Source organism: Mastomys coucha, unplaced genomic scaffold, assembly GCF_008632895.1.
Source record: "Mastomys coucha isolate ucsf_1 unplaced genomic scaffold, UCSF_Mcou_1 pScaffold8, whole genome shotgun sequence".
In the NCBI taxonomy this organism is placed as follows: domain Eukaryota; kingdom Metazoa; phylum Chordata; class Mammalia; order Rodentia; family Muridae; genus Mastomys; species Mastomys coucha.
Window position 1 is genome coordinate 45,629,752 of NW_022196914.1, and position 7,405 is coordinate 45,637,156.

Below are 7,405 nucleotides of genomic sequence, written 5' to 3' on the forward strand. Positions count from 1 at the left end.
AATGTTAACAAATTCAGATAAATTGAAATCATGTAACTTTTCTCATCATAATGTAATAAAAGTTTAAAGAAAAAAAAGAAATACAGGAGAACACAGGTAAATAGGTATAAGCCCTTAAAGAGGAAACACAAAACTACCTTAAAGAATTTTAGGAAAACACAACCAAACAGGTGAAGGAATTGAACAAAACCATCCAGGATCAAAAAGTAAAAGTAGAAACATTAAAGAAATCACAAAAGGAGACAACCCTGGAGATAGAAAACCTAGGAAAGACATCAGGAGTCATAGACCCAAGCAACACCAAGAGATAGAGAGAGAATCTCAAGTGAAAAAGATCAAACAGAAAACATTGACATAATAGTCAAAGAAAGTGCAAAAAGCTCCAAACCCAAAACATCCAGGAAACCCAGGACACAATGAGAAGACCAAAGCTAAGGATAATCAGTATAAAAGAGAACACCGATTCCCAACGTAAAGGGCCAGTATATATCTTCAACAAAATTATAGAAGAAAACTTCCTTAACCTAATGAAAGACGTGCCCATAAAGATACAAGAAGCCTATAGAACTTCAAATAGACTGAACCAGAGAAGAAATTCCTCCTGTCACATAATAGTTAAAACACCAAATGCACAAGACAAAGAAAGAATATTATAAACAGTAATGGGAAAAGGTCAAGTAACATATAAAGGCAGATCTATCAGAATTACACCAGACTTCTCACTAGAGACCATGAAAGCTAGAAGATCCTGGGCAGATGTCATACAGATCCTAAGAGAACACAAATGCCAACCCAGTCTACTATACCCAACAAAACTCTCAATTACCATAGATGGAGAAACCAAGATATTCCATAACAAAATTTACACAATATCTTTCCACAAACAGTCCTACAAAGGATAATAGATGGAAAACTCCAACACAAGAAGGGAAATTACACCCTACAAAAAGAAAGTAATCTTCATTCAACAAACCCAAAAGAAGATAGCCACACAAACATAATTACACCTCTATCATCAAAAATATCAGGAAGCAACAATCACTATTCTTTAATATCTCTTAATATCAATGGACTCAATTCCCCAATAAACAGACATAGACTAACACACTGGATATGTAAACAGGACCCAGTATTTTCCTGCATACAGGAAACACACTTCAGTGTCAAAGACAGACACTACCTCAGAATAAAAGGCTGGAAAACAATTTTCCAAGCAAATGGACCTAAGAAACAAGCTGTAGTAGCCATTCTAATATGGAATAAAATTGACTTTCAACCAAAAGTTATCAAAAAAGATAAGGAAGGACACTTCATACTTATCAAAGGAAAAAATCTACCAAGAAGAATTCTCAATTCTGAACATCTATGCCCCAAATGCATGGGCACCCACATTCATAAAAGAAGCTTTACTAAAGCTTAAAGCACACATTGCACCGCACTCAATAATAGTGGGAGACTTCAACAGACCACCACTCTCAGCAATGGACAGATCATGGAAACAGCGACACAGTACCAAATGGTTTTAAGTGATATCTATAGAACGCTATGCTAAGACAAAAGAATAAAAGAATATACCTTCTTCTCAGCACCTCATGGTATCCTCTTCAAAATTGGCCATATAGTGGGTCACAAAACAAGCTCAACAGATACAAGAGGATTGAAATAATCCCATGCATCCTATCAGATCACCATGGACTAAGACTGGTCTTCAATAACAACAAAAACAACAGAAAGCCCACATACACATTGAAGCTGAACAACTCCCCACTCAATGATTACTTTGCCAAGGAGGAAATAAAAAAGAAATTAAAGGGTTTTTAGAATTTAATGAAAATAAAGGCACAACATACCCAAAATTATGGGCACAATGAAAGCAGTGCTAAGAGGAAAACTCATACCTCTAAGTTCCTCCAAAAAGAAACTGGAGAGACCACACACTAGCAGTTTGATAGCATACTTGAAAGTTCTAGAACAAAAAGAAGCAAATACACCCAAGAGGGGTAGATGCCAGGAAATATTCAAACTCAGGGCTAAAATCAACTAAGTAGGAGCAAAAAGAACTATACAAAGAATCAACCGAACCAGGAGCTGACTCTTTGAGAGAAGTCTTTCTTCCTCTCTTTCTATCTTTCTTTCTATCTTTCTTTCTATCTTTTCTTTCTTTTCTTTCCTTTCTTTCTTTCTTTCTTTTCTTTCCTTTCTTTCTTTCTTTCCTTCTTTCTTTCATCCTTCCTTCCTTCCTTTCTACTATTGCAAGTGCCATCCCTGAACAGCTGGAATAAGAAACCAGTCTAAAAAAGATAGTAATTCTATTCCTCATGACTTCTTCAGTGCCTGACTCAAAGTTCATGTTTGCTTTCCTTTCCTTACTACCATTCTTAACGTACTGTAAGATATAAAATGAAATAAACTCTGTCCTCTCCAAATAAATAAATAAATTAAATAAAGAGGAAAAACAATAAATAAATAAAAGAAAAATTGGATAATTCCTTCAGCATTTTGAGCACTAGCAATTTTCAAACCATAAATCTACATGAAGGAAAACGATTCATTGTGGATATAAAATTAAGTTATTTTCAAAAGAAATATCTTGCAATGATTAGACTTTATTATTTGTCAGTGATCTTTTGGGAAATATTGTCCCACCAAACACAGTAAATAGGAATGGAAATCCCACTTTGAGGACAAGGACTAGATGATGAAACTCAAAGATTTTAGGATTAAAATAGAAACTAAGTAGTTCAATAAAGAGAAATGTCCCCGTGTTTTAAAAAGGACAAACAATTTTGTGAGAGCTTATTTAACTTACTAGAATAGTCACCTCAGAGCATGTGCCACTGGAACTATAGGGGTATGATCATGACAGGGAATATCACAAGTGATTCAGGCAGCCTAACCCATAAGAACACAGTAGAAAGTAAGGAAGGGAGAAAATGGGGTTCACTCACACAGGGGATGATATGCATATTTGAATTGTAAATGAGTCTGAAATGAGCAAGGAAGACACAAGAAGAGTTCATCTCAACTCCTTGCTGATGGGATAGTTAGAGGGCTGCTAAGAACTAGGAGGAAGAACTAAGAACATGGACCAGGAGGGAAAGATATGCAAGTGATACACATAGAAAGTTTAGTGGATACTATTTCAAACCACCAGATGAATGGGCCATATGAGGTGTTCTGAACTTATACAGAGTCTAATGTAGATTTTAAAATGAAAGGACCAAATGGACCTCCACCTAGACATTAGATTGGAAGGGTAGACTTAAAGGGGAAGGCTTTAATTACAGGTGTTGCCCTAAAATAGGTAGGAAGAATGAAACCTGAAAGAAGAAAACAGAATCAAGGCAGCTAGATAGTGAGTATGCCAGACAAGTGGTGGGTCTGAATCCACTATCATGTCAGATAAATACAAAATCCCTTGCTTGGCTTCATTCATCATGGCTCTCCAGTGCTTCACTGCAATCAGAATGCCAAACTGTAACTGAATTAGTGGTATAGGCAAAAAGGTAACCTTTGGTCCTGGACAGTAATGCTGTTTGTTCCCTGGGCTGAATATGGAGAAATATTTTCTAAAGAGAGGGAAAATAATAGAGTAATTCTATTGAAAGAGAAAGAGAACCATATGGCTGGGAAGAAAGTCTCAAGTGTGTAGATCTGAAACAGAAACCCTCCTTAGAGTTAGCTGCTGATTAAATAAGTTGGGAATGCTGTTGCTTTTCATCAGGTGGATACCCAGTTGGGTCACCAATGGAGCATGCCATGCAGCTGGCCTGGGAAGTTCCAGGGTGTAATAATTCAGCAGGTACTGTGAGTCCTGAGGGATCATATGAGCTACAGGTTCAACACTCTGATGGGTTCTTCACCAGCAGACATCTCTGTGTGAGTCAGAGAGGCCTGGTGGGCATCCTCTAAATCCTTCCTGCTCTATGCTGTCTCTGCCTCCGGTATCACTGTTCAACAAAGAAAACCCTGAGCTTTCTATTGGCCTTTATCAGGTGGCAGTGGCAGAACAAAGGCTCTGGATCTTCTCCCTGATTTTCTGGAATAATGGAAACATGGGTGGAGAGGGAAGAGTCATGGTAAGAAAGAAAGATGCAATTGCAAACAAATAAACAAACATACAAAACCCCCAACAACAACAAGACGAAAACCAAGAACATAAAACAAACTTTGACACATATCATAATTTATTTTCTATATTCCAAACTATGAAGTTACACGTGCCAATCATGATTTTTTTTTTAAATACATTTTCTCCTTGGTAACAGAAAAATCAGAGCTAGGCTAGACATTTGACTATTGCAATCAGACAAAGCTTTTGTCTGGAAGATTCTTAACTACTTAAAACTTTGTTTCATTCCTTAATGGCCTGTCTTACAAGGCAGGTCACATCCCCAATTTAATCATCATCACCCAAGTCTTATTCGCTTAATAATCTCTTCTTCAATTTATTTGTTTTTTATAGAGGTAGGTTATATCACAGTTCTTATGGCTACATAATCAATGAAAGGAAAATCTGATATTTATCTTGTCCCCAGAACAAATTAGTATTTTAGATGTGTGGAATGCTATCATTTTTATTTATGTAAATTATTAGAAACATTTTAAAGATTTGACATTTCCCTTTAAATTATGATTATAATCATCAAGGTAGTTTAAAGTTGGAATCAAAATAGAAGTATCAGGAGGCCATTAACATTATCAGTTTAATAAATATTCCTTTTAGCACAAACTAGAATTAAATACCAGAAATTTTTTCTGTTTCACCTGGATACATTCGGCCCTATGTGCAAAATGTTAGTCAACTTAAAATGTAACTTTATTTTCTATTCACAGCTTAACATAAAACCATTTAGAGATGTGGAGCTCGTCTGCCTGACTAGGAAAAGCAAGACAATTTACACAAGGTCTTGTGCTGATGAAAACCATACATGCTCTTTGCACTGTGTGTCACATTGCATCTCTTTTTGCCACAGCACTGGACTCAGAAATTAAGCACAGCAGGAAGGAACCTCTTGCATAGATTCAAAATACATGTCCTGACATTAAGGCTAGCCTGTTTTAAGCAGGCGAGAGTTGGAGAGTCCCTCCATGGTCCTTAGAGGATAGTAAACTGAAGCCTGTGATTCTCCCTCTAAAGAATGCTCTGGAGGATCTTGCTGGCAGCAACCCGGTGTGTCATTCCCACCAGAACGTCGACAAGACTATTTCCAGGATTGCAAACTCAATCTTCCTGATGCTAAAATAAAAGTAATTTTTATGACACTAAGTTTATCTGTTTCCTTATAGCCAGTCTCAGTGTGGTCATTCATTCACAGGGCATCCAAATTCCACCTCCCCCATTTGTTGACATTATCAGCCATTGATCCACAAGGGCAGAAAGAACCACAGTATTTATGGTAATTTTTCTAGGATTTTAAATCATCTACTTGTTTTGGATTAATTTCTTTTAAACAATAGGTTCTTAGGTTTATTTTCATTTTTTATTGATGCACATGCGTGTGCATATTAGAAAGCACCTATGCACATCAATTTCCATGAAGGTCAGAAGAGGATCAAAGGAGCTGAAGGGTTTGCAGCACCATAGGACAAACAACAATATGAACTAACTAGTACCCTCAGAGCTCCCAGGGACTCAACCACCAACCAAGGACTATACATGGTGGGACTGATTGTTCTGGCAGCATGTGTATAGTAGAGGATTGCAAAGTTGATCATCAGTGGGAGGAGAAGCCCTTGGCCTGTGAAGTTCTGTGCCCCAGTGTAGGGGAATGCCAGGGCCAGTAAGTGGGAGAGGGTGGGGTGGCAAGCATGGGGAGGGGGAAGGCAACAGGGGTTTGTTTTTGTTGTTTTTGCTTGTTTGTTGGAGGGGAAACTGAGAAAGGAGAAATCATATGACATATAAATAAAGAAAATATCTAAGAAAAAAAAAAAGATTGCTTGAAGCTGGAGTTACAGGTACTTATTGCAACCAGAAGGGGGTGCTGAGGACTGTACCTTGCTTCTTTGTAAGATAGGTAAGTACTTGTTAATGGCTGAATTCGGCAGCTCCCATTAAGGATTAATTTATCTGCATAGTTTCGTACAGCTTTTATTACTGAGTATTTGAAGCCATTATATACGGTATTTTTAGCTAGAATTTCCCTTTTTGTTGTTTGGGTTTCTTTTATATTGTTTTTTTCCTAAGCGTTGTATTGCAATATCCATCCACCACTACCTCCAGTGACCAGCTCCCTGTAGTGCCTCCACTCCTTCTCCCTCCCAACTTCATGCTGTCTTGTCATTTGTCATTCTTCTTTGGAAATGTGGCTACTGGCAGGTTACTCACACCCCTGTGGATGCCCACACACCCATGGACCCATCTGCAGCACTAGTCAGATTTAATGGGTCATTAATAACAAGAAATTGCCAAAAATTTCTTACAATTTTGGCTTATCAACAGCTCCAATTTATTTCTATAACAGGTTTAGTTTGCTCCCTTGAGACAGGTTCTTACTCTGTATACAAGCTGTCCTAGAAAATGGTTTGTTTCCTCTATATTTTCAAATGTATGGGACTGGAAAGGAGGCTCAGGGGTTAAGAGCACTGACTGCTCTTCCAGAGATCCTGAGTTCAATTCCCAGCAACCACATGTTGGCTCACAACCATCTGTAATGGAATCTGATGCCCTCTTCTGGTGTCTGAAGACAGCAACAGTGTAATCATATACATAAAATGTATTAGCACAAAATTATTCAAAATATTAGGACCTTGCATCTAAACTATAAAGCCTAACTTTTATTCGAGGTCAGAATATTTTGAGTGGAAAGTACAGTGGCTTCCTGTGTTCTTTTCCAGAGTATGTACAGTCACCATTTACTCTCCTCAGCAATGAACAAGTATTCTTGTCACTTCAACTTCTTGCTAGTATTTTGATGTTGCTATATGCATTTATCATTTAGTTAGTTATCTGTTAATGGCTTTGATGGAGTTTTTCATTGTGGTTCCTGTTTTATTATTTACTTTTAAAAATCAAACTTTTTTTTTAATGAACTGACAAATAAAAGCATAACACAACTAGGTTAAGGAACTTCCTCCGTAAAGTCTTTTCCAGCCCCCAATTCTATGCATTGCAGTGAGTGATAGTCAGCATAGCCCTCTAAGGCCATGGAGCTTCCCTAGGCTCTAGGCTTTCACTGTCAACTACATTTGTATGTACTCACTCATCACAAAAAAGAGAAAAATAATAACACAGTTGAAGCTAGAAAAAAAAGCCAATTAGCATTATATCATCTTTTGCAACATGTGTCTTTCTGTCTGCTTTCCACCTCTCATCATCATCTAATGTTCTTTTTGGCCACCTTCTATATGTTCTAGTGGTTTCTATTGCTGAGTTGAAACACCAAGAAAGAAACTTTGGGGAGAA